This window comes from Coturnix japonica, chromosome Z (genome assembly GCF_054131305.1).
Source record: "Coturnix japonica strain WE chromosome Z, WE-NBRP24, whole genome shotgun sequence".
NCBI lineage: Eukaryota > Metazoa > Chordata > Aves > Galliformes > Phasianidae > Coturnix > Coturnix japonica.
Window position 1 is genome coordinate 1,135,180 of NC_140702.1, and position 25,438 is coordinate 1,160,617.

At 31.0% G+C, this 25,438-nt stretch overlaps 1 long non-coding RNA gene across 3 annotated transcripts; it reads left to right on the plus strand.

Annotated features, from left to right (window-relative positions):
- The first annotated feature begins 1,270 nt into the window (after nucleotides 1–1,270).
- Nucleotides 1,271–17,843, plus strand: LOC146753331 (uncharacterized). 3 transcript variants are annotated; one of them, XR_014939909.1, is made up of 10 exons: nucleotides 1,271–3,890; nucleotides 4,471–4,702; nucleotides 4,830–5,282; nucleotides 5,414–5,687; nucleotides 6,291–6,474; nucleotides 6,750–8,309; nucleotides 8,602–10,034; nucleotides 11,636–14,197; nucleotides 14,605–15,467; nucleotides 15,595–15,798. It is a non-coding gene; the product is annotated as an uncharacterized LOC146753331 (long non-coding RNA). The 3 variants fall into 3 exon arrangements; XR_014939910.1 differs by lacking the exons at nucleotides 14,605–15,467; nucleotides 15,595–15,798 and adding an exon at nucleotides 17,535–17,843 and having other exon boundaries at nucleotides 11,636–12,871; XR_014939911.1 differs by lacking the exons at nucleotides 5,414–5,687; nucleotides 6,291–6,474; nucleotides 6,750–8,309; ... (2 more) ...; nucleotides 14,605–15,467; nucleotides 15,595–15,798 and adding an exon at nucleotides 5,839–6,116 and having other exon boundaries at nucleotides 4,830–5,369.
- Nucleotides 17,844–25,438: the final 7,595 nt, after the last annotated feature.

Below are 25,438 nucleotides of genomic sequence, written 5' to 3' on the forward strand. Positions count from 1 at the left end.
AAAGGAAAGTATAAATGAAAGGAAAGGGTAAGTTTAAAAATAGGAATTGAAATGAAAGTGTAAAGGAAAGGAAAGTATACAGAAAACGAAAGTATAAAGGAAAGGAAAGTATAAAGAAAGGGAAAGTATAAAAGAAAGGAAAGCAAAGGTAAGTATAAAGGAAGGGAAAGGAAGGGAATATAAAAGAAAGGAAAGGTAGATATAATGGAAAGGAAAGCAATCTATAAAGGAAAGTCAATGTATGTAGAATTGTAAGGATAGGGAAGTATATAAAAAAGGAAAGGAAAGGTTAATTTAAAAAAAAAAAAAGGAATGGAAAGGAAGGTCTAAAGGAAAATGTTACAGAACAGAAAGGGAATGTAGGTATAATGCAAAGGGAAGGGAATTATAAAGGAAGGGAATTTATAAAAGAAAGGAAAGCAAAGGTAAGTATGAAAGGAAAGGAAAGTTAAGTATAAATGAAAGGAAAGGGTAAGTTTAAAAATAGGAATTGAAATGAAAGAGTAAAGGAAAGGAAAGTATACAGAAAACGAAAGTATAAAGGAAAGGAAAGTATAAAGAAAAGGAAAGTATAAAGAAAGGGAAAGTATAAAAGAAAGGAAAGCAAAGGTAAGTATATTGGAAAGGATAGGAAAGTATAAATGAAAGGAAAGGATATGTTTAAAAATTGGAATGGAAAGCAAAATGTGAAGGGAAGGAAAGTATAAAGGAAAGGAAAGGATAAAGGAAGGGAAAGTATAAAAGAAAGGAAGCAAAGGTAAGTATAAAGGAAGGGAAAGGAAGGGAATAGAAAAGAAAGGAAAGGTAGATATAATGGAAAGGAAAGCAATGTATAAAGGAAAGTCAATGTATGTAGAATTGTAAGGATAGGGAAGTATATAAAAAAGGAAAGGAAAGGTTAATTTAAAAAAAAAAAAAAGGAATGGAAAGGAAGGTCTAAAGGAAAATGTTACAGAACAGAAAAGGAAGGTAGGTATAATGCAAAGAAAGGGAATTTTAAAGAAGGGAATTTATAAAAGAAAGGAAAGCAAAGGTAAGTATGAAAGGAAAGGAAAGGAAAGGAAAGTATAAATGAAAGGAAAGGGTAAGTTTAAAAATAGGAATTGAAATGAAAGTGTAAAGGAAAGGAAAGTATACAGAAAACGAAAGTATAAAGGAAAGGAAAGTATAAAGAAAAGGAAAGTATAAAGAAAGGGAAAGTATAAAAGAAAGGAAAGCAAAGGTAAGTATAAAGGAAGGGAAAGGAAGGGAATAGAAAAGAAAGGTAGATATAATGGAAAGGAAAGCAATGTGTAAAGGAAAGTCAATGTATGTAGAATTGTAAGGATAGTGAAGTATATAAAAAAGGAAAGGAAAGGTTAATTTAAAAAAAAAAAGGAATGGAAAGGAAGGTCTAAAGGAAAATGTTACAGAACAGAAAGGGAATGAAGGTATAATGCAAAGGGAAGGGAATTATAAAAGAAGGGAATTTATGAAAGAAAGGAAAGCAAAGGTAAGTATGAAAGGAAAGGAAAGTATAAATGCAAGGAAAGGGTAAGTTTAAAAATAGGAATTGAAATGAAAGTGTAAAGGAAAGGAAAGTATACAGAAAAGGAAAGTAAAAAGGAAAGGAAAGTATAAAGAAAATTAAAGTATAAAGGAAGGGAAAGTATAAAAGAAAGGAAAGCAAAGGTAAGTATATTAGAAAGGATAAGAAAGTATAAATAAAAGGAATGGGTAAGTTTAAAAATAGGAATGGAAAGGAAAGTATAAAGGAATGGACAGTATAAAGGAAGGGAAAGTATAAAAGAAAGGAAGCAAAGGTTAGTATAAAGGAAGGGAAAGGAAGGGAATAGAAAAGAAAGGAAAGGTAGATATAATGGAAAGGAAAGCAATGTATAAAGGAAAGTCAATGTATGTAGAATTGTAAGGATAGAGAAGTATATAAAAAAGGAAAGGAAAGGTTAATTTTAAAAAAAAAGGAATGGAAAGGAAGGTCTAAAGGAAAATGTTACAGAACAGAAAGGGAAGGAAGGTATAATGCAAAGGGAAGGGAATTATAAAAGAAGGGAATTTATAAAAGAAAGGAAAGCAAAGGTAAGTATGAAAGGAAAGGAAAGTATAAATGAAAGGAAAGGGTAAGGCTAAAAATAAGAATTGAAATGAAATTGTAAAGGAAAGGAAAGTATAAAGGAAGGGAAAGTATAAAAGAAAGGATGCAAAGGTAAGTATAAAGGAAGGGAAAGGAAGGGAATAGAAAAGAAAGGAAAGGTAGATATAATGGAAAGGGAAGCAATGTATAAAGGAAAGTCAATCTATGTAGAATTGTAAGGATAGGGAAGTATATAAAAAAGGAAAGGAAAGGTTAATTTTAAAAAAAAAGGAATGGAAAGGAAGGTCTAAAGGAAAATGTTACAGAACAGAAAGGGAATGAAGGTATAATGCAAAGGGAAGGGAATTATAAAAGATGGGAATTTATGAAAGAAAGGAAAGCAAAGGTAAGTATGAAAGGAAAGGAAAGTATAAATGCAAGGAAAGGGTAAGTTTAAAAATAGGAATTGAAATGAAAGTGTAAAGGAAAGGAAAGTATACAGAAAAGGAAAGTATAAAGGAAAGGAAAGTATAAAGAAAAGGAAAGTATAAAGGAAGGGAAAGTATAAAAGAAAGGAAAGCAAAGGTAAGTATATTAGAAAGGATAAGAAAGTATAAATGAAAGGAATGGGTAAGTTTAAAAATAGGAATGGAAAGGAAAGTATAAAGGAATGGAAAGTATAAAGGAAGGGAAAGTATATAAGAAAGGAAGCAAAGGTAAGTATAAAGGAAGGGAAAGGAAGGGAATAGAAAAGAAAGGAAAGGTAGATATAATGGAAAGGAAAGCAATGTATAAAGGAAAGTCAATGTATGTAGAATTGTAAGGATAGAGAAGTATATAAAAAAGGAAAGGAAAGGTTAATTTTAAAAAAAAAAAAATGGAAAGGAAGGTCTAAAGAAAAATGTTACAGAACAGAAAGGGAATGTAGGTATAATGCAAAGGGAAGGGAATTATAAAAGAAGGGAATTTATAAAAGAAAGGAAAGCAAAGGTAAGTATGAAAGGAAAGGAAAGTATAAATGAAAGGAAAGGGTAAGTTTAAAAATAGGAATTGAAATGAAAGTGTAAAGGAAAGGAAAGTATACAGAAAACGAAAGTATAAAGGAAAGGAAAGTATAAAGAAAAGGAAAGTATAAAGAAAGGGAAAGTATAAAAGAAAGGAAAGCAAAGGTAAGTATATTGGAAAGGATAGGAAAGTATAAATGAAAGGAAAGGGTATGTTTAAAAATTGGAATGGAAAGCAAAATGTGAAGGGAAGGAAAGTATAAAGGAAAGGAAAGGATAAAGGAAGGGAAAGTATAAAAGAAAGGAAGCAAAGGTAAGTATAAAGGAAGGGAAAGGAAGGGAATAGAAAAGAAAGGAAAGGTAGATATAATGGAAAGGAAAGCAATGTATAAAGGAAAGTCAATGTATGTAGAATTGTAAGGATAGGGAAGTATATAAAAAAGGAAAGGAAAGGTTAATTTAAAAAAAAAAAAAAGGAATGGAAAGGAAGGTCTAAAGGAAAATGTTACAGAACAGAAAAGGAAGGTAGGTATAATGCAAAGAAAGGGAATTTTAAAGAAGGGAATTTATAAAAGAAAGGAAAGCAAAGGTAAGTATGAAAGGAAAGGAAAGGAAAGTATAAATGAAAGGAAAGGGTAAGTTTAAAAATAGGAATTGAAATGAAAGTGTAAAGGAAAGGAAAGTATACAGAAAACGAAAGTATAAAGGAAAGGAAAGTATAAAGAAAAGGAAAGTATAAAGAAAGGGAAAGTATAAAAGAAAGGAAAGCAAAGGTAAGTATAAAGGAAGGGAAAGGAAGGGAATAGAAAAGAAAGGTAGATATAATGGAAAGGAAAGCAATGTGTAAAGGAAAGTCAATGTATGTAGAATTGTAAGGATAGGGAAGTATATAAAAAAGGAAAGGAAAGGTTAATTTAAAAAAAAAAAGGAATGGAAAGGAAGGTCTAAAGGAAAATGTTACAGAACAGAAAGGGAATGAAGGTATAACGCAAAGGGAAGGGAATTATAAAAGAAGGGAATTTATGAAAGAAAGGAAAGCAAAGGTAAGTATGAAAGGAAAGGAAAGTATAAATGCAAGGAAAGGGTAAGTTTAAAAATAGGAATTGAAATGAAAGTGTAAAGGAAAGGAAAGTATACAGAAAAGGAAAGTAAAAAGGAAAGGAAAGTATAAAGAAAATTAAAGTATAAAGGAAGGGAAAGTATAAAAGAAAGGAAAGCAAAGGTAAGTATATTAGAAAGGATAAGAAAGTATAAATGAAAGGAATGGGTAAGTTTAAAAATAGGAATGGAAAGGAAAGTATAAAGGAATGGACAGTATAAAGGAAGGGAAAGTATAAAAGAAAGGAAGCAAAGGTTAGTATAAAGGAAGGGAAAGGAAGGGAATAGAAAAGAAAGGAAAGGTAGATATAATGGAAAGGAAAGCAATGTATAAAGGAAAGTCAATGTATGTAGAATTGTAAGGATAGGGAAGTATATAAAAAAGGAAAGGAAAGGTTAATTTTAAAAAAAAAGGAATGGAAAGGAAGGTCTAAAGGAAAATGTTACAGAACAGAAAGGGAAGGAAGGTATAATGCAAAGGGAAGGGAATTATAAAAGAAGGGAATTTATAAAAGAAAGGAAAGCAAAGGTAAGAATGAAAGGAAAGGAAAGTATAAATGAAAGGAAAGGGTAAGGCTAAAAATAGGAATTGAAATGAAAGTGTAAAGGAAAGGAAAGTATAAAGGAAGGGAAAGTATAAAAGAAAGGATGCAAAGGTAAGTATAAAGGAAGGGAAAGGAAGGGAATAGAAAAGAAAGGAAAGGTAGATATAATGGAAAGGGAAGCAATGTATAAAGGAAAGTCAATCTATGTAGAATTGTAAGGATAGGGAAGTATATAAAAAAGGAAAGGAAAGGTTAATTTTAAAAAAAAAGGAATGGAAAGGAAGGTCTAAAGGAAAATGTTACAGAACAGAAAGGGAATGAAGGTATAATGCAAAGGGAAGGGAATTATAAAAGATGGGAATTTATGAAAGAAAGGAAAGCAAAGGTAAGTATGAAAGGAAAGGAAAGTATAAATGCAAGGAAAGGGTAAGTTTAAAAATAGGAATTGAAATGAAAGTGTAAAGGAAAGGAAAGTATACAGAAAAGGAAAGTATAAAGGAAAGGAAAGTATAAAGAAAAGGAAAGTATAAAGGAAGGGAAAGTATAAAAGAAAGGAAAGCAAAGGTAAGTATATTAGAAAGGATAAGAAAGTATAAATGAAAGGAATGGGTAAGTTTAAAAATAGGAATGGAAAGGAAAGTATAAAGGAATGTAAAGTATAAAGGAAGGGAAAGTATATAAGAAAGGAATCAAAGGTAAGTATAAAGGAAGGGAAAGGAAGGGAATAGAAAAGAAAGGAAAGGTAGATATAATGGAAAGGAAAGCAATGTATAAAGGAAAGTCAATGTATGTAGAATTGTAAGGATAGAGAAGTATATAAAAAAGGAAAGGAAAGGTTAATTTTAAAAAAAAAGGAATGGAAAGGAAGGTCTAAAGGAAAATGTTACAGAACAGAAAGGGAATGTAGGTATAATGCAAAGGGAAGGGAATTATAAAAGAAGGGAATTTATAAAAGAAAGGAAAGCAAAGGTAAGTATGAAAGGAAAGGAAAGTATAAATGAAAGGAAAGGGTAAGTTTAAAAATAGGAATTGAAATGAAAGTGTAAAGGAAAGGAAAGTATACAGAAAACGAAAGTATAAAGGAAAGGAAAGTATAAAGAAAAGGAAAGTATAAAGAAAGGGAAAGTATAAAAGAAAGGAAAGCAACGGTAAGTATATTGGAAAGGATAGGAAAGTATAAATGAAAGGAAAGGGTATGTTTAAAAATTGGAATGGAAAGAAAAATGTGAAGGGAAGGAAAGTATAAAGGAAAGGAAAGGATAAAGGAAGGGAAAGTATAAAAGAAAGGAAGCAAAGGTAAGTATAAAGGAAGGGAAAGGAAGGGAATAGAAAAGAAAGGAAAGGTAGATATAATGGAAAGGAAAGCAATGTATAAAGGAAAGTCAATGTATGTAGAATTGTAAGGATAGGGAAGTATATAAAAAAGGAAAGGAAAGGTTAATTTAAAAAAAAAAAAAAGGAATGGAAAGGAAGGTCTAAAGGAAAATGTTACAGAACAGAAAAGGAAGGTAGGTATAATGCAAAGAAAGGGAATTTTAAAGAAGGGAATTTATAAAAGAAAGGAAAGCAAAGGTAAGTATGAAAGGAAAGGAAAGGAAAGTATAAATGAAAGGAAAGGGTAAGATTAAAAATAGGAATTGAAATGAAAGTGTAAAGGAAAGGAAAGTATACAGAAAACGAAAGTATAAAGGAAAGGAAAGTATAAAGAAAAGGAAAGTATAAAGAAAGGGAAAGTATAAAAGAAAGGAAAGCAAAGGTATGTATAAAGGAAGGGAAAGGAAGGGAATAGAAAAGAAAGGAAAGGTAGATATAATGGAAAGGAAAGCAATGTGTAAAGGAAAGTCAATGTATGTAGAATTGTAAGGATAGGGAAGTATATAAAAAAGGAAAGGAAAGGTTAATTTAAAAAAAAAAAGGAATGGAAAGGAAGGTCTAAAGGAAAATGTTACAGTACAGAAAGGGAATGTAGGTATAATGCAAAGGGAAGGGAATTATAAAGGAAGGGAATTTATAAAAGAAAGGAAAGCAAAGGTAAGTATATTGGAAAGGATAAGAAAGTATAAATGAAAGGAATGGGTAAGTTTAAAAATAGGAATGGAAAGGAAAGTATAAAGGAAAGGAAAGTATAAAGAAAAGGAAAGTATAAAGAAAGGGAAAGTATAAAAGAAAGGAAAGCAAAGGTAAGTATATTGGAAAGGATAGGAAAGTATAAATGAAAGGAAAGGGTATGTTTAAAAATTGGAATGGAAAGCAAAATGTGAAGGGAAGGAAAGTATAAAGGAAAGGAAAGGATAAAGGAAGGGAAAGTATAAAAGAAAGGAAGCAAAGGTAAGTATAAAGGAAGGGAAAGGAAGGGAATAGAAAAGAAAGGAAAGGTAGATATAATGGAAAGGAAAGCAATGTATAAAGGAAAGTCAATGTATGTAGAATTGTAAGGATAGGGAAGTATATAAAAAAGGAAAGGAAAGGTTAATTTAAAAAAAAAAAAAGGAATGGAAAGGAAGGTCTAAAGGAAAATGTTACAGAACAGAAAGGGAAGGTAGGTATAATGCAAAGGGAAGGGAATTATAAAAGAAGGGAATTTATGAAAGAAAGGAAAGCAAAGGTAAGTATGAAAGGAAAGGAAAGTATAAATGAAAGGAAAGGGTAAGTTTAAAAATAGGAATTGAAATGAAAGTGTAAAGGAAAGGAAAGTATAAAGGAAGGGAAAGTATAAAAGAAAGAAAGCAAAGGTAAGTAAAAAGGAAGGGGAAGGAAGGGAATAGAAAAGAAAGGAAAGGTAGATATAATGGAAAGGGAAGCAATGTATAAAGGAAAGTCAATCTATGTAGAATTGTAAGGATAGGGAAGTATATAAAAAAGGAAAGGAAAGGTTAATTTTAAAAAAAAAGGAATGGAAAGGAAGGTCTAAAGGAAAATGTTACAGAACAGAAAGGGAATGAAGGTATAATGCAAAGGGAAGGGAATTATAAAAGATGGGAATTTATGAAAGAAAGGAAAGCAAAGGTAAGTATGAAAGGAAAGGAAAGTATAAATGCAAGGAAAGGGTAAGTTTAAAAATAGGAATTGAAATGAAAGTGTAAAGGAAAGGAAAGTATACAGAAAAGGAAAGTATAAAGGAAAGGAAAGTATAAAGAAAAGGAAAGTATAAAGGAAGGGAAAGTATAAAAGAAAGGAAAGCAAAGGTAAGTATATTAGAAAGGATAAGAAAGTATAAATGAAAGGAATGGGTAAGTTTAAAAATAGGAATGGAAAGGAAAGTATAAAGGAATGGAAAGTATAAAGGAAGGGAAAGTATAAAAGAAAGGAAGCAAAGGTTAGTATAAAGGAAGGGAAAGGAAGGGAATAGAAAAGAAAGGAAAGGTAGATATAATGGAAAGGAAAGCAATGTATAAAGGAAAGTCAATGTATGTAGAATTGTAAGGATAGGGAAGTATATTAAAAAGGAAAGGAAAGGTTAATTTAAAAAAAAAAAGGAATGGAAAGGAAGGCCTAAAGGAAAATGTTACAGAACAGAAAGGGAAGGTAGGTATAATGCAAAGGGAAGGGAATTATAAAAGAAGGGAATTTATAAAAGAAAGGAAAGCAAAGGTAAGTATGAAAGGAAAGGAAAGTATAAATGAAAGGAAAGGGTAAGTTTAAAAATAGGAATTGAAATGAAATGTAAAGGAAAGGAAAGTATACAGAAAAGGAAAGTATAAAGGAAAGGAAAGTATAAAGAAAAGGAAAGTATAAATGAAGGGAAAGTATAAAAGAAAGGAAAGCAAAGGTAAGTATATTAGAAAGGATAAGAAAGTATAAATGAAAGGAATGGGTAAGTTTAAAAATAGGAATGGAAAGGAAAGTATAAAGGAATGGAAAGTATATAAGAAAGGAAGCAAAGGTAAGTATAAAGGAAGGGAAAGGAAGGGAATAGAAAAGAAAGGAAAGGTAGATATAATGGAAAGGAAAGCAATGTATAAAGGAAAGTCAATGTATGTAGAATTGTAAGGATAGGGAATTATATAAAAAAAGGAAAGGAAAGGTTAATTTAAAAAAAAAAAAAGAATGGAAAGGAAGGTCTAATGGAAAATATTACAGAACAGAAAAGGATGGTAGGTAAAATGCAAAGGGAAAGGAATTATAAAAGAAGGGAATTTATAAAAGAAAGGAAAGCAAAGGTAAGTATGAAAGGAAAGGAAAGTATAAATGAAAGGAAAGGGTAAGGCTAAAAATAGGAATTGAATGGAAAGTGTAAAGGAAAGGAAAGTATACCGAAAACGAAAGTATAAAGGAAAGGAAAGTATAAAGAAAAGGAAAGTATAAAGAAAGGGAAAGTATAAAAGAAAGGAAAGCAAAGGTAAGTATAAAGGAAGAGAAAGGAAGGGAATAGAAAAGAAAGGAAAGGTAGATATAATGGAAAGGAAAGCAATGTATAAAGGAAAGTCAATGTATGTAGAATTGTAAGGATAGGGAAGTATATAAAAAAGGAAAGGAAAGGTTAATTTAAAAAAAAAAAGGAATGGAAAGGAAGGTCTAAAGGAAAATATTACAGAACAGAAAGGGAATGTAGGTATAATGCAAAGGGAAGGGAATTATAAAGGAAGGGAATTTATAAAAGAAAGGAAAGCAATGGTAAGTATATTGGAAAGGATAAGAAAGCATAAATGAAAGGAATGGGTAAGTTTAAAAATAGGAATGGAAAGGAAAGTATAAAGGAAAGGAAAGTATAAAGAAAAGGAAAGTATAAAGAAAGGGAAAGTATAAAAGAAAGGAAAGCAAAGGTAAGTATATTGGAAAGGATAGGAAAGTATAAATGAAAGGAAAGGGTATGTTTAAAAATTGGAATGGAAAGCAAAATGTGAAGGGAAGGAAAGTATAAAGGAAAGGAAAGGATAAAGGAAGGGAAAGTATAAAAGAAAGGAAGCAAAGGTAAGTATAAAGGAAGGGAAAGGAAGGGAATAGAAAAGAAAGGAAAGGTAGATATAATGGAAAGGAAAGCAATGTATAAAGGAAAGTCAATGTATGTAGAATTGTAAGGATAGGGAAGTATATAAAAAAGGAAAGGAAAGGTTAATTTAAAAAAAAAAAAAAGGAATGGAAAGGAAGGTCTAAAGGAAAATGTTACAGAACAGAAAGGGAAGGTAGGTATAATGCAAAGGGAAGGGAATTATAAAAGAAGGGAATTTATGAAAGAAAGGAAAGCAAAGGTAAGTATGAAAGGAAAGGAAAGTATAAATGAAAGGAAAGGGTAAGTTTAAAAATAGGAATTGAAATGAAAGTGTAAAGGAAAGGAAAGTATAAAGGAAGGGAAAGTATAAAAGAAAGAAAGCAAAGGTAAGTAAAAAGGAAGGGGAAGGAAGGGAATAGAAAAGAAAGGAAAGGTAGATATAATGGAAAGGGAAGCAATGTATAAAGGAAAGTCAATCTATGTAGAATTGTAAGGATAGGGAAGTATATAAAAAAGGAAAGGAAAGGTTAATTTTAAAAAAAAAGGAATGGAAAGTAAGGTCTAAAGGAAAATGTTACAGAACAGAAAGGGAATGAAGGTATAATGCAAAGGGAAGGGAATTATAAAAGATGGGAATTTATGAAAGAAAGGAAAGCAAAGGTAAGTATGAAAGGAAAGTATAAATGCAAGGAAAGGGTAAGTTTAAAAATAGGAATTGAAATGAAAGTGTAAAGGAAAGGAAAGTATACAGAAAAGGAAAGTATAAAGGAAAGGACAGTATAAAGAAAAGGAAAGTATAAAGGAAGGGAAAGTATAAAAGAAAGGAAAGCAAAGGTAAGTATATTAGAAAGGATAAGAAAGTATAAATGAAAGGAATGGGTAAGTTTAAAAATAGGAATGGAAAGGAAAGTATAAAGGAATGGAAAGTATAAAGGAAGGGAAAGTATAAAAGAAAGGAAGCAAAGGTTAGTATAAAGGAAGGGAAAGGAAGGGAATAGAAAAGAAAGGAAAGGTAGATATAATGGAAAGGAAAGCAATGTATAAAGGAAAGTCAATGTATGTAGAATTGTAAGGATAGGGAAGTATATAAAAAAGGAAAGGAAAGGTTAATTTAAAAAAAAAAAGGAATGGAAAGGAAGGTCTAAAGGAAAATGTTACAGAACAGAAAGGGAAGGTAGGTATAATGCAAAGGGAAGGGAATTATAAAAGAAGGGAATTTATAAAAGAAAGGAAAGCAAAGGTAAGTATGAAAGGAAAGGAAAGTATAAATGAAAGGAAAGGGTAAGTTTAAAAATAGGAATTGAAATGAAATGTAAAGGAAAGGAAAGTATACAGAAAAGGAAAGTATAAAGGAAAGGAAAGTATAAAGAAAAGGAAAGTATAAATGAAGGGAAAGTATAAAAGAAAGGAAAGCAAAGGTAAGTATATTAGAAACGATAAGAAAGTATAAATGAAAGGAATGGGTAAGTTTAAAAATAGGAATGGAAAGGAAAGTATAAAGGAATGGAAAGTATATAAGAAAGGAAGCAAAGGTAAGTATAAAGAAAGGGAAAGGAAGGGAATAGAAAAGAAAGGAAAGGTAGATATAATGGAAAGGAAAGCAATGTATAAAGGAAAGTCAATGTATATAGAATTGTAAGGATAGGGAATTATATAAAAAAGGAAAGGAAAGGTTAATTTAAAAAAAAAAAAAGAATGGAAAGGAAGGTCTAATGGAAAATATTACAGAACAGAAAAGGAAGGTAGGTAAAATGCAAAGGGAAAGGAATTATAAAAGAAGGGAATTTATAAAAGAAAGGAAAGCAAAGGTAAGTATGAAAGGAAAGGAAAGTATAAATGAAAGGAAAGGGTAAGGCTAAAAATAGGAATTGAATGGAAAGTGTAAAGGAAAGGAAAGTATACCGAAAACGAAAGTATAAAGGAAAGGAAAGTATAAAGAAAAGGAAAGTATAAAGAAAGGGAAAGTATAAAAGAAAGGAAAGCAAAGGTAAGTATAAAGGAAGGGAAAGGAAGGGAATAGAAAAGAAAGGAAAGGTAGATATAATGGAAAGGAAAGCAATGTATAAAGGAAAGTCAATGTATGTAGAATTGTAAGGATAGGGAAGTATATAAAAAAGGAAAGGAAAGGTTAATTTAAAAAAAAAAAGGAATGGAAAGGAAGGTCTAAAGGAAAATATTACAGAACAGAAAGGGAATGTAGGTATAATGCAAAGGGAAGGGAATTATAAAGGAAGGGAATTTATAAAAGAAAGGAAAGCAAAGGTAAGTATATTGGAAAGGATAAGAAAGCATAAATGAAAGGAATGGGTAAGTTTAAAAATAGGAATGGAAAGGAAAGTATAAAGGAAAGGAAAGTATAAAGAAAAGGAAAGTATAAAGAAAGGGAAAGTATAAAAGAAAGGAAAGCAAAGGTAAGTATATTGGAAAGGATAGGAAAGTATAAATGAAAGGAAAGGGTATGTTTAAAAATTGGAATGGAAAGCAAAATGTGAAGGGAAGGAAAGTATAAAGGAAAGGAAAGGATAAAGGAAGGGAAAGTATAAAAGAAAGGAAGCAAAGGTAAGTAAAAAGGAAGGGGAAGGAAGGGAATAGAAAAGAAAGGAAAGGTAGATATAATGGAAAGGGAAGCAATGTATAAAGGAAAGTCAATCTATGTAGAATTGTAAGGATAGGGAAGTATATAAAAAAGGAAAGGAAAGGTTAATTTTAAAAAAAAAGGAATGGAAAGGAAGGTCTAAAGGAAAATGTTACAGAACAGAAAGGGAATGAAGGTATAATGCAAAGGGAAGGGAATTATAAAAGATGGGAATTTATGAAAGAAAGGAAAGCAAAGGTAAGTATGAAAGGAAAGGAAAGTATAAATGCAAGGAAAGGGTAAGTTTAAAAATAGGAATTGAAATGAAAGTGTAAAGGAAAGGAAAGTATACAGAAAAGGAAAGTATAAAGGAAAGGAAAGTATAAAGAAAAGGAAAGTATAAAGGAAGGGAAAGTATAAAATAAAGGAAAGCAAAGATAAGTATATTGGAAAGGATAGGAAAGTATAAATGAAAGGAAAGGGTATGTTTAAAAATTGGAATGGAAAGCAAAATGTGAAGGGAAGGAAAGTATAAAGGAAAGGAAAGGATAAAGGAAGGGAAAGTATAAAAGAAAGGAAGCAAAGGTAAGTATAAAGGAAGGGAAAGGAAGGGAATAGAAAAGAAAGGAAAGGTAGATATAATGGAAAGTAAAGCAATGTATAAAGGAAAGTCAATGTATGTAGAATTGTAAGGATAGGGAAGTATATAAAAAAGGAAAGGAAAGGTTAATTTAAAAAAAAAAAAAGGAATGGAAAGGAAGGTCTAAAGGAAAATTTTACAGAACAGAAAGGGAAGGTAGGTATAATGCAAAGGGAAGGGAATTATAAAAGAAGGGAATTTATGAAAGAAAGGAAAGCAAAGGTAAGTATGAAAGGAAAGGAAAGTATAAATGAAAGGAAAGGGTAAGTTTAAAAATAGGAATTGAAATGAAAGTGTAAAGGAAAGGAAAGTATAAAGGAAGGGAAAGTATAAAAGAAAGAAAGCAAAGGTAAGTAAAAAGGAAGGGGAAGGAAGGGAATAGAAAAGAAAGGAAAGGTAGATATAATGGAAAGGGAAGCAATGTATAAAGGAAAGTCAATCTATGTAGAATTGTAAGGATAGGGAAGTATATAAAAAAGGAAAGGAAAGGTTAATTTTAAAAAAAAAGGAATGGAAAGGAAGGTCTAAAGGAAAATGTTACAGAACAGAAAGGGAATGAAGGTATAATGCAAAGGGAAGGGAATTATAAAAGATGGGAATTTATGAAAGAAAGGAAAGCAAAGGTAAGTATGAAAGGAAAGGAAAGTATAAATGCAAGGAAAGGGTAAGTTTAAAAATAGGAATTGAAATGAAAGTGTAAAGGAAAGGAAAGTATACAGAAAAGGAAAGTATAAAGGAAAGGAAAGTATAAAGAAAAGGAAAGTATAAAGGAAGGGAAAGTATAAAAGAAAGGAAAGCAAAGGTAAGTATATTAGAAAGGATAAGAAAGTATAAATGAAAGGAATGGGTAAGTTTAAAAATAGGAATGGAAAGGAAAGTATAAAGGAATGGAAAGTATAAAGGAAGGGAAAGTATAAAAGAAAGGAAGCAAAGGTTAGTATAAAGGAAGGGAAAGGAAGGGAATAGAAAAGAAAGGAAAGGTAGATATAATGGAAAGGAAAGCAATGTATAAAGGAAAGTCAATGTATGTAGAATTGTAAGGATAGAGAAGTATATAAAAAAGGAAAGGAAAGGTTAATTTTAAAAAAAAAGGAATGGAAAGGAAGGTCTAAAGGAAAATGTTACAGAACAGAAAGGGAAGGAAGGTATAATGCAAAGGGAAGGGAATTATAAAAGAAGGGAATTTATAAAAGAAAGGAAAGCAAAGGTAAGTATGAAAGGAAAGGAAAGTATAAATGAAAGGAAAGGGTAAGGCTAAAAATAGGAATTGAAATGAAAGTGTAAAGGAAAGGAAAGTATAAAGGAAGGGAAAGTATAAAAGAAAGGATGCAAAGGTAAGTATAAAGGAAGGGAAATGAAGGGAATAGAAAAGAAAGGAAAGGTAGATATAATGGAAAGGGAAGCAATGTATAAAGGAAAGTCAATCTCTGTAGAATTGTAAGGATAGGGAAGTATATAAAAAAGGAAAGGAAAGGTTAATTTAAAAAAAAAAAAGGAATGGAAAGGAAGGTCTAAAGGATAATGTTACAGAACAGAAAGGGAATGTAGGTATAATGCAAAGGGAAGGGAATTATAAAGGAAGGGAATTTATAAAAGAAAGGAAAGCAAAGGTAAGTATATTGGAATAGATAAGAAAGTATAAATGAAAGGAATGGGTAAGTTTAAAAATAGGAATGGAAAGGAAAGTATAAAGGAATGGAAAGTATAAAGGAAGGGAAAGTATATAAGAAAGGAAGCAAAGGTAAGTATAAAGGAAGGGAAAGGAAGGGAATAGAAAAGAAAGGAAAGGTAGATATAATGGAAAGGAAAGCAATGTATAAAGGAAAGTCAATGTATGTAGAATTGTAAGGATAGGGAATTATATAAAAAAGGAAAGGAAAGGTTAATTTAAAAAAAAAAAAAAGAATGGAAAGGAAGGTCTAACGGAAAATATTACAGAACAGAAAAGGAAGGTAGGTAAAATGCAAAGGGAAAGGAATTATAAAAGAAGGGAATTTATAAAAGAAAGGAAAGCAAAGGTAAGTATGAAAGGAAAGGAAAGTATAAATGAAAGGAAAGGGTAAGTTTAAAAATAGGAATTGAAATGAAAGTGTAATGGAAAGGAAAGTATACAGAAAAGGAAAGTATAAAGGAAAGGAAAGTATAAAGAAAAGGAAAGTATAAATGAAGGGAAAGTATAAAAGAAAGGAAAGCAAAGGTAAGTATATTAGAAAGGATAAGAAAGTATAAATGAAAGGAATGGGTAAGTTTAAAAATAGGAATGGAAAGGAAAGTATAAAGGAATGGAAAGTATAAAGGAAGGGAAAGTATAAAAGAAAGGAAGAAAAGGTAAGTATAAAGGAAGGGAAAGGAAGGGAATAGGAAAGAAAGGAAAGGTAGATATAATGGAAAGGAAATCAATGTATAAAGGAAAGTCAATGTATGTAGAATTGTAAGGATAGAGAAGTATATAAAAAAGGAAAGGAAAGGTTAAATTAAAAAAAAAAAAGGAATGGAAAGGAAGGTCTAAAGGAAAATGTTACAGAACAGAAAGGGAAGGAAGGTATAATGCAAAGGGAAGGGAATTATAAAAGAAGGGAATTTATAAAAGAAAGGAAAGCAAAGGTAAGTATGAAAGTAAAGGAAAGTATAAATGAAAGGAAACGGTAAGTTTAAAAATAGGAATTGAAATGAAAGTGTAAAGGAAAGGAAAGTATAAAGGAAGGGAAACTATAAAAGAAAGGAAGCAAAGGTAAGTATAAAGGAAGGGAAAGGAAGGGAATAGAAAAGAAAGGAAAGGTAGATATAATGGAAAGGAAAGCAATGTATAAACGAAAGTCATTGTATGTAGAATTGTAAGGATAGGGAAGTATATAAAAAAGGAAAGGAAAGGTTAATTTAAAAAAAAAAAAAAAAATGGAAAGGAAGGTCTAAAGGAAAATGTTACAGAACAGAAAAGGAAGGTAGGTATAATGCAAAGGGAAGGGAATTATAAAAGAAGGGAATTTATAAAAGAAAGGCAAGGAAAGGTAAGTATGAAAGGAAAGGAAAGGAAAGTATAAATGAAAGGAAAGAGTAAGTTTAAAAATAGTAATTGAAATGAAAGTGTAAGGGAAAGGAAAGTATACTGAAAAGGAAAGTATAAATGAAAGGAAAGTATAAAGAAAAGGAAAGTATAAAGGAAGGGAAAATTATAAAAGAAAGGAAACAAAGGTAAGTATATTGGAAAGGATAAGAAAGTGTAAATGAAAGGAATGGGTAACTTTAATAATAGGATTGGAAAGGAAAGTATAAAGTAATGGAAAGTATAAAGGAAGGGAAAGTATAAAAGAAAGGAAGCAAAGGTAAGTATAAAGAAAGGGAAAGGAAGGGAATAGAAAAGAAAGGAACGGTAGATATAAAGAAAAGGAAAGCAATGTATAAAGGAAAGTCACTGTATGTAGAATTGTAAGGATAGGGAAGTATATAAAAAAGGAAAGGAAAGGTTAATTTAAAAAAAAAAAAGGAATGGAAAGGATGGTCTAAAGGAAAATGTTACAGAACAGAAAGGGAATGTAGGTATAATGCAAAGGGAAGGGAATTATAAAGGAAGGGAATTTATAAAAGAAAGGAAAGCAAAGGTAAGTATGAAAGGAAAGGAAAGTATAAATGAAAGGAAAGGGTAAGTTTAAAAATACTAATGGAAAGGAAAGTATAAAGGAATGGAAAGTATACAGAAAAGGAAAGTGTAAAGGAAAGGAAAGTATAAAAGAAGCGAAAGTATAAAAGAAAGGAAAGCAAAAGTAAGTAAATTGGAAAGGATAAGAAAGTATAAATGAAAGGAATGGGTAAGTTTAAAAATAGGAATGGAATGGAAAGTAAAAAGGAAGGGAAAGTATAAAGGAAGGGAAAGTATAAAAGAAAGGAAGCAAAGGTAAGTAGAAAGGAAGGGAAAGGAAGGGAATAGAAAAGAAAGGAAAGGTAGATATAATGGAAAGGTAAGCAATGTATAAAGGAAAGTCAATCTATGTAGAATTGTAAGCATAGGGAAGTATATAAAAAAGGAAAAGAAAGGTTAATTTAAAAAAAAAAAAAAGGAATGGAAAGGAAGGTCTAAAGGAAAATGTTACAGAACAGAAAGGGAATGTAGGTATAATGCAAAGGGAATGGAATTATAAAAGAAGGGAATTTATAAAAGAAAGGAAAGCAAAGGTAAGTATGAAAGGAAAGGAAAGGGAAGTATAAATGAAAGGAAAGGGTACGTTTAAAAATAGGAATTGAAATGAAAGTGTAAAGTAAAAGGAAAGTACAAAGGAAGGGAAAGTATAAAAGAAAGGAAGCAAAGGTTAGTATAAAGGAAGGGAAAGGAAGGGAATAGAAAAGAAAGGAAAGGTAGATATAATGGAAAGGTAAGCAATGTATAAAGGAAAGTCAATCTATGTAGAATTGTAAGCATAGGGAAGTATATAAAAAAGGAAAGGAAAGGTTAATTTAAAAAAAAAAAAGGAATGGAAAAGAAGGTCTAAAGGAAAATGTTACAGAACAGAAAGGGAATGTAGGTATAATGCAAAGGGAAGGGAATTATAAAGGAAGGGAATTTATAAAAGAAAGGAAAGCAAAGGTAATTATATTGGAAAGGATAAGAAAGTATAAATGAAAGGAATGGGTAAGTTTAAAAATAGGAATGGAAAGGAAAGTATAAAGGAATGGAAGGTATAAAGGAAGGGAAAGTATAAAAGAAAGGAAGAAGAGGTAAGTATAAAGGAAGGGAAAGGAAAAGAATGGAAAAGAAAGCAAAGGTAGATATAATGGAAAGGAAAGCAATGTATAAAGGAAAGTCAATCTATGTAGAATTGTAAGGATATGGAAGTATATAAAAAAGGAAAGGAAAGGTTAATTTAAAAAAAAAAAAGGAATGGAAAGGAAGGTCTAAAGGAAAATGTTACAGAACAGAAAGGGAATGTAGGTATAATGCAAAGGGAAGAAAATTATAAAAGAAGGGAATTTATAAAAGAAAGGAAAGCAAAGGTAAGTATATTGGAAAGGATAAGAAAGTATAAATGAAAGGAATGGGTAAGTTTAAAAATAGGAGTTGAAAGGAAAGTATAAAGGAATGGAAAGTATAAAGGAAGGGAAAGTATAAAAGAAAGGAAGCAAAGGTAAGTATAAATGAAGGGAAAGGAAGGGAATAGAAAAGAAAGGAAAGGTAGATATAAAGGAAAGGAAAGCAATGTATAAAGTAAAGTCAATCTATGTAGAATTGTAAGGATATGGAAGTATATAAAAAAGGAAAGTAAAGGTTAATTTTAAAAAAAAAGGAATGGAAAGGAAGGTCTAAAGGAAAATGTTACAGAACTGTAAGGGAAGGTAGGTATAATGCAAAGGGAATGGAATTATAAAAGAAGGGAATTTATAAAAGAAAGGAAAGCAAAGGTAAGTATGAAAGGAAAGGAAAGTATAAATGAAAGGAAAGGGTAAGTTTAAAAATAGGAATTGAAATGAAAGTGTAAAGGAAAGGAAAGTATACAGAAAACGAAAGTATAAAGGAAAGGAAAGTATAAAGAAAAGGAAAGTATAAAGAAAGGGAAAGTATAAAAGAAAGGAAAGCAAAGGTAAGTATATTGGAAAGGATAAGAAAGTATAAATGAAAGGAATGGGTAAGTTTAAAAATAGGAATGGAATGGAAAGTATAAAGGAAGGGAAAGTATAAAAGAAAGGAAGCAAAGGTAAGTATAAAGGAAGGGAAAGGATGGGAATAGAAAAGAAGGGAAAGGTAGATATAATGGAAAGGAAAGCAATGTATCAAGGAAAGTCAATGTATGTAGAATAGTAAGGATAGGGAAGTATATAAAAAAGGAAAGGAAAGGTTATTTTTTAAAAAAAAAAAGGAATGGAAAGGAAGGCCTAAAGGAAAATGTTACAGAACAGAAAGGGAATGTAGGTATAATGCAAAGGGAATGGAATTATAAAAGAAGGGAATTTATAAAAGAAAGGAAAGCAAAGGTAAGTATGAAAGGAAAGAAAAGGAAAGTATAAATGAAAAGAAAGGGTAAGTTTAAAAATAGGAATTGAAATGAAAGTGTGAAGGAAAGGAAAGTATACAGAAAAGGAAAGTATAAAGGAAAGGAAAGTGTAAAGAAAAGGAAAGTATAAAGAAAGGGAAAGTATAAAAGAAAGGAAGACAAAGGTAAGTATATTGGAAAGGATAGGAAAGTATAAATGAAAGGAAAGGGTATGTTTAAAAATTGGAATGGAAAGCAAAATGTGAAGGGAAGGAAAATATAAAGGAAAGGAAAGGATAAAGGAAGGGAAATTATAAAAGAAAGGAAGCAAAGGTAAGTATAAAGGAAGGGAAAGGAAGGGAATAGAAAAGAAAGGAAAGGTAGATATAATGGAAAGGAAAGCAATGTATAAAGGAAAGTCAATGTATGTGGAATTGTAAGAATAGAGAAGTATATAAAAAAGGAAAGGAAAGGTTAATTTTTAAAAAAAAGGAATGGAAAGGAAGGTCTAAAGGAAAATGTTACAGAACAAAAAGGGAAGGAAGGTATAATGCAAAGGGAAGGAAATTATAAAAGAAGGGAATTTATAAAAGAAAGGAAAGCAAAGGTAAGTATGAAAGGAAAGGAAAGTATAAATGAAAGGAAAGGGTAAGTTTAAAAATAGGAATTGAAATGAAAGTGTAAAGGAAAGGAAAGTATAAAGGAATGGAAAGTATAAAAGAAAGGAAGCAAAGGTAAGTATAAAGGAAGGGAAAGGAAGGGAATAGAAAAGAAAGGAAAGGTAGATATAATGGAAAGGAAAGAAATGTATAAAGGAAAGTCAATGTATGTGGAATTGTAAGGATGGGGAAGTATATAAAAAAGGAAAGGAAAGGTTAATTTTAAAAAAAAAGGAACGGAAAGGAAGGTCTAAAGGAAAATGTTACAGAACAGAAAGGGAATGTAGGTATAATGCAAAGGGAAGGGAATTATAAAGGAAGGGAATTTATAAAAGAAAGGAAAGCAAAGGTAAGTATATTGGAAAGGATAAGAAAGTATAAATGAAAGGAATGGGTAAGTTTAAAAATAGGAATGGAAAGGAAAGTATAAAGGAATGGAAAGTATAAAGGAAGGGAAAGTATAAAAGAAAGGAAGCAAAGGTAAGTATAAAGGAAGGGAAAGGAAGGGAATGGAAAAGAAAGGAAAGTTAGATATAATGGAAAGGAAAGCAATGTATAAAGGAAAGTCAATGTGTGTAGAATTCTAAGGATAGGGAAGTATATAAAAAAGGAAAGGAAAGGTTAATTTAAAAAAAAAAAAAGGAACGGAAAGGAAGGTCTAAAGGAAAATGTTACAGAACAGAAAGGTAATGTAGTTATTATGCAAAGGGAATGGAATTATAAAAGAAGGGAATTTATAAAAGAAAGGAAAGCAAAGGTAAGTATGAAAGGAAAGGAAAGGAAAGTATAAATGAAAGGAAAGGGTAAGGCTAAAAATAGGAATTGAAATGAAAGTGTAAAGGAAAGGAAAGTATAAAGGAAGGGAAAGTATAAAAGAAAGTAAGCAAAGGTAAGTATAAAGGAAGGGAAAGGAAGGGAATAGAAAAGAGAGGAAAGGTAGATATAATGGAAAGGAAAGAAATGTATAAAGGAAAGTCAATGTATGTAGAATTGTAAGGATAGGGAAGTATATAAAAAAGGAAAGGAAAGGTTAATTTAAAAAAAAAAAAGGAACGGAAAGGAAGGTCTAAAGGAAAATGTTACAGAACAGAAAGGGAAGGAAGGTATAATGCAAAGGGAAGGGAATTATAAAGGAAGGGAATTTATAAAAGAAAGGAAAGCAAAGGTAAGTATATTGGAAAGGATAAGAAAGTATAAATGAAAGGAATGGGTAAGTTTAAAAATAGGAAGTGAAAGGAAAGTATAAAGGAATGGAAAGTATAAAGGAAGGGCAAGTATAAAATAAAGGAAGCAAAGGTAAGTATAAAGGAAGGGAAAGGAAGGGAATAGAAAAGAAAGGAAAGGTAGATATAATGGAAAGGGAAGCAATGTATAAAGGAAAGTCAATCTATGTAGAATTGTAAGGATAGGGAAATATATAAAGAAGGAAAGGAAAGGTTAATTTAAAAAAAAAAAAAGGAATGGAAAGGAAGGTCTAAAGGAAAATGTTACAGAACAGAAAGGGAATGTAGGTATAATGCAAAGGGAATGGAATTATAAAAGAAGGGAATTTATAAAAGAAAGGAAAGCAAAGGTAAGTATGAAAGGAAAGGAAAGTATAAATGAAAGGAAAGGGTAAGTTTAAAAATAGGAAGTGAAAGGAAAGTGTAAAGGAAAGGAAAGTATAAAGGAAGGGAAAGTATAAAAGAAAGGAAGCAAAGGTAAGTATAAAGGAAGGGAAAGGAAGAGAATAGAAAAGAAAGGAAAGGTAGATATAATGGAAAGGGAAGCAATGTATAAAGGAAAGTCAATGTATGTAGAATTGTAAGGATAGGGAAGTATATAAAATAGGAAAGGAAAGGTTAATTTAAAAAAAAAAGGAATGGAAAGGAAGGTCTAAAGGAAAATGTTACAGAACAGAAAGGGAATGTAGGTATAATGCAAAGGGAAGGGAATTATAAAGGAAGGGAATTTATAAAAGAAAGGAAAGCAAAGGTAAGTAAATTGGAAAGATAAGAAAGTATAAATGAAAGGAATGGGTAAGTTTAAAAATAGGAATGGAAAGGAAAGTATAAAGGAATGGAAAGTATAAAGGAAGGGAAAGTATAAAAGAAAGGAAGCAAAGGTAAGTATAAAGGAAGGGAAAGGAAGGGAATAGAAAAGAAAGGAAAGGTAGATATAATGGAAAGGAAAGCAATGTATAAAGGAAAGTCAATGTATGTAGAATTGTAAGGATAGGGAAGTATATAAAAAAGGAAAGGGGAGGTTAATTTAAAAAAAAAAAAAGGAATGGAAAGGAAGGTCTAATGGAAACTGCTAAGGAACATTAAGGGAAGGTAGGTATAATGCAAAGGAAGGGAATTATAATAGAAGGGAATTTATAAAAGAAAGGAACGGAACGGAACGGAACGGAACGGAACGGAACGGAAAGGAAAGGAAAGGGAAAGGGAAAGGGAAAGGGAAAGGGAAAGGGAAAGGGAAAGGGAAAGGGAAAGGGAAAGGGAAAGGGAAAGGGAAAGGGAAAGGGAAGGAAAGGAAAGGAAATGGAAAGGAGAAGAAAAATTAAATGAAGATAGGGAATAAAGGGGTAAAGTAAAATAAATAGGGAAAAAAGGGAAACATAAAGGGGTAGAAAAAAATGAGAGCAATAAATAGAGGGAAGGAAAGGGGGAAGAAAATAGAATAAGAACATTAAATATTGAAGAAAAGGAAAAAAGAACAGAAATGGGAGAAGCAAAAGAAAAACAAATATTTTAAAAGAACCAAAAGCCAAAAAAAAAATTGAAAGGGGGGGGGGGGGGGAGAATGGAAAAGGAAGAGGAAAAGAAGTAAAAATAAATGGGAACAAAAAAAAAAGGGGGAAGGGGGGGAAGGGAAGAAACTATGAAATAAATTATCATGTTTTTAAGACTAGGAAGAAAAAGTTAAAAAAGGGGGCTGGGAAGAAAATAGAGATGAAAAGCAAGAAATCAAAAAGAAGGAGAAATGGGGAGGAAAAATGGAAAGAAAATGAAAATTAAAAAAAGCATGAAAGGAGAAAAATAAAAGGAAGATAGGGAACAAAACGTTAAAAAAAAATAAATAGGAAAAAAAACGGAAACTGAAAGTGGAGAGTAAAGATAAAAGTGGAAGAGGGAAGAAAACGGAAAAAAATAGACAAGAATGATAATAGGGAAGAAAAAGAATAAAAAAGATGAAAAGTAAAGAAAAAGGGAATAGAAAAGAAGCTATAAAGAAAGAAAAGAAAAGAAAAGAAAAGAAAAGAAAAGAAAAGAAAAGAAAAGAAAAGAAAAGAAAAGAAAAGAAAAGAAAAGAAAAGAAAAGAAAAGAAAAGAAAAGAAAAGAAAAGAAAAGAAAAGAAAAAGAAAAGGAAATAGAAAAGAAGAAGGGAAACAAAGGGGAAGAAAAATAGAAGGGCGAGAAAAAGGAGGGAAGCTAAGGGGGAAGAGAAAATGAAAATGAAATAGGGAAGTAAAACGAAAAAGAGAACAGAAGTGGGAGAAGCAAAAGAAAAACAGGGTAAGAAGAACCAATAGCAATAGAAAATGGGGGGGGAATGGAAAAGGAAGAGGAAAAGAAGTAAAAAATATATAGGAACAAAAAAAAGTGGGGAAGAGAATAAGAAAAAAGATAACAAGCTTTTAAAAGTAGGAAGAAAAAGAACAAAAAAAAGGAGGAAAAAAGAAAAGAGAGAAGAAAAGCAAGAAATAAAAAAGAATGAGTTAAGGGGAGGAAAAATGGAAAGAAAATGAAAATTAAAAAGAAAGCAAGAAAGAAGAAAAATTAAATGGAGATAGGAAAGAAAGGGGTAAAGAAAAAGAAATAGGGCAAAAAAACAAAAGGGGAAAGTAAAGATAAAGGGAGAAAAAAGAGGGAAGAAAACGGGGAAGAAAATAGAAGAATGATAATAGGGAAGAAAAAGAATAGAAAAAGGAGAAGAGAAAGAAAATGGGGGAGAAAAAAGAAACAAAGAGGGGAAGAAAGAAAAAAAAAAACCAAAGGAAAGAAGGGGAGAAGAAGAAGGAAAGAAAGAAAAATTTAAAAAAAGGAAAAATATAAAGAAAAGGAAGACAAGGAAAGGGAAAAGGAAGGGGAAAGGGAAACAAACAAAAGGGGAATTTTTAAAAAAAAAGTATGAAGAGGGAAGGAAGAGAAAATGAAAATTAAATAGGGAAGAAAAAGAGAAAGGAGAACAGAAAATGGGGAAGGAAAAGAAAAACAAATAGGGTAAGGAGAACCAAAAGCAAAAGAAAATAGGGGGGGAAATGGGAGAGGAAAAGGAAGAGGAATAGAAAAAAAAGAAAAGAAAGATGAAAAGCAAGAAATAATGAAGAATGTGAAAAGTTTTAAGAAAGTTGCAACGAAAATGAAAATAGAGAAAAAAGCAAGACAGAAGAAGAAAAAATGAAGATAGAGAAGAAGAATTGGAGAAGAATTAGAAAAATATGAAAAGGGGGAAGAAAAAGAAAAAGAGGGGAGGGGAGGGGTAAGGATGGGAAGGGAGAGGACAGGAGGTGAGGGAAGGGGAGGAGAGGGGATAGAGGATTAAAAAAAAAAGGAAGAAAGGAAAGGAAAGGGAAGAGAAGGGAAGGGAAGGGAAGGGAAGGGAAGGGAAGGGAAGGGAAGGGAAGGGAAGGGAAGGGAAGGGAAGGGAAGGGAAGGGAAGGGAAGGGAAGGGAAGGGAAGGGAAGGGAAGGGAAGGGAAGGGAAGGGAAGAAGGGAAGAGAAGAAGAGAGAAGAAGAGAGAAGAAGAGAGAAGAAGAGAGAAGAAGAGAGAAGAAGATTAAAGAGAAAAGAGAAAAAAGAGAAAAGAAGAAAAAAGAAACGAAAAAAAAGAAAAAGAGAAAGGGAAAGAAAGGGAAAGGGAAATATAAAGGGGAAGAAAAAAAGAAAAGCAAGAAAAAAGAGGGAAGGAAAGAGAAAATGAAAATTAAATAGGGAAGAAAAAGAGAAAGCAGAACAGAGAACGGGGAAGGAAAAGAAAAACAAATAGGGTAAGAAGAACCAAAAGCAAAAGAAAATAGGGGGGAAATGGGAGAGGAAAAAAAAAGAGGAAAAGAAAAAAACAGAAAAGAAAGATGAAAAGCAAGAAATAAAGAATGTGAAAAGTTTTAAGAAAGATGGAACAAAAATGAAAATAAATAGAAAAGCAGGACAAGAAAAAAAATGAAGATAGGGAAGAAGAATTGGAGAAGAATTAGAAAAAGATGAAAAGGAGGAAGAAAAAGAAAAGGAAAAAAAGGGGAGGGGTGAGGAGGGGAGGGGATGGGAGGGGAGGGGAGGGGAGGGGAGGGGAGGGGAGGGGAAAGGAGGGGAAAGGAGGGGAAAGGAGGGGAAAGGAGGGGAAAGGAGGGGAGGATATAGAGGATAAAGAAAAGAAAAGAAAAGAAAAGAAAAGAAAAGAAAAGAAAAGAAAAGAAAAGAAAAGAAAAGAAAAGAAAAGAAAAGAAAAGAAAAGAAAAGAAAAGAAAAGAAAAGAAAAGAAAAGAAAAGAAAAGAAAAGAAAAAAGGAAAAGAGAAGAAAAGTAGAGAAAAGTAGAAAAGAGAAGAGAAGAGAAGAGAAGAGAAGAGAAGAGAAGAGAAGAGAAGAGAAGAGAAGAGAAGAGAAGAGAAGAGAAGAGAAGAGAAGAGAAGAGAAGAGAAGAGAAAAGGAAAATAAAGAAAAGGAAAGAAAAGGAAAGGAAAGAAAAGTAAAGAAATGATATGAAAAGAAAAGAAAAGAAATGATATGAAAAGAAAAGAAAAGAAAAGAAAAGAAAAGAAAAGAAAAGAAAAGAAAAGAAAAGAAAAGAAAAGAAAAGAAAAGAAAAGAGAAAGGAAGAGAAGAGAAAAGAAAAGAAGAGAAAAGAAAAGAAAAGAAAAGAAAAGAAAAGAAGAGAAAAGAAAAGAAAAGAGGAAAAGAAGTAGAGAAGAGAAAGAAATAGAAAAAAAAAAAGAAATAGAAAAAGGCAGAGGAATAGTAAATGAAGAGAGGGGA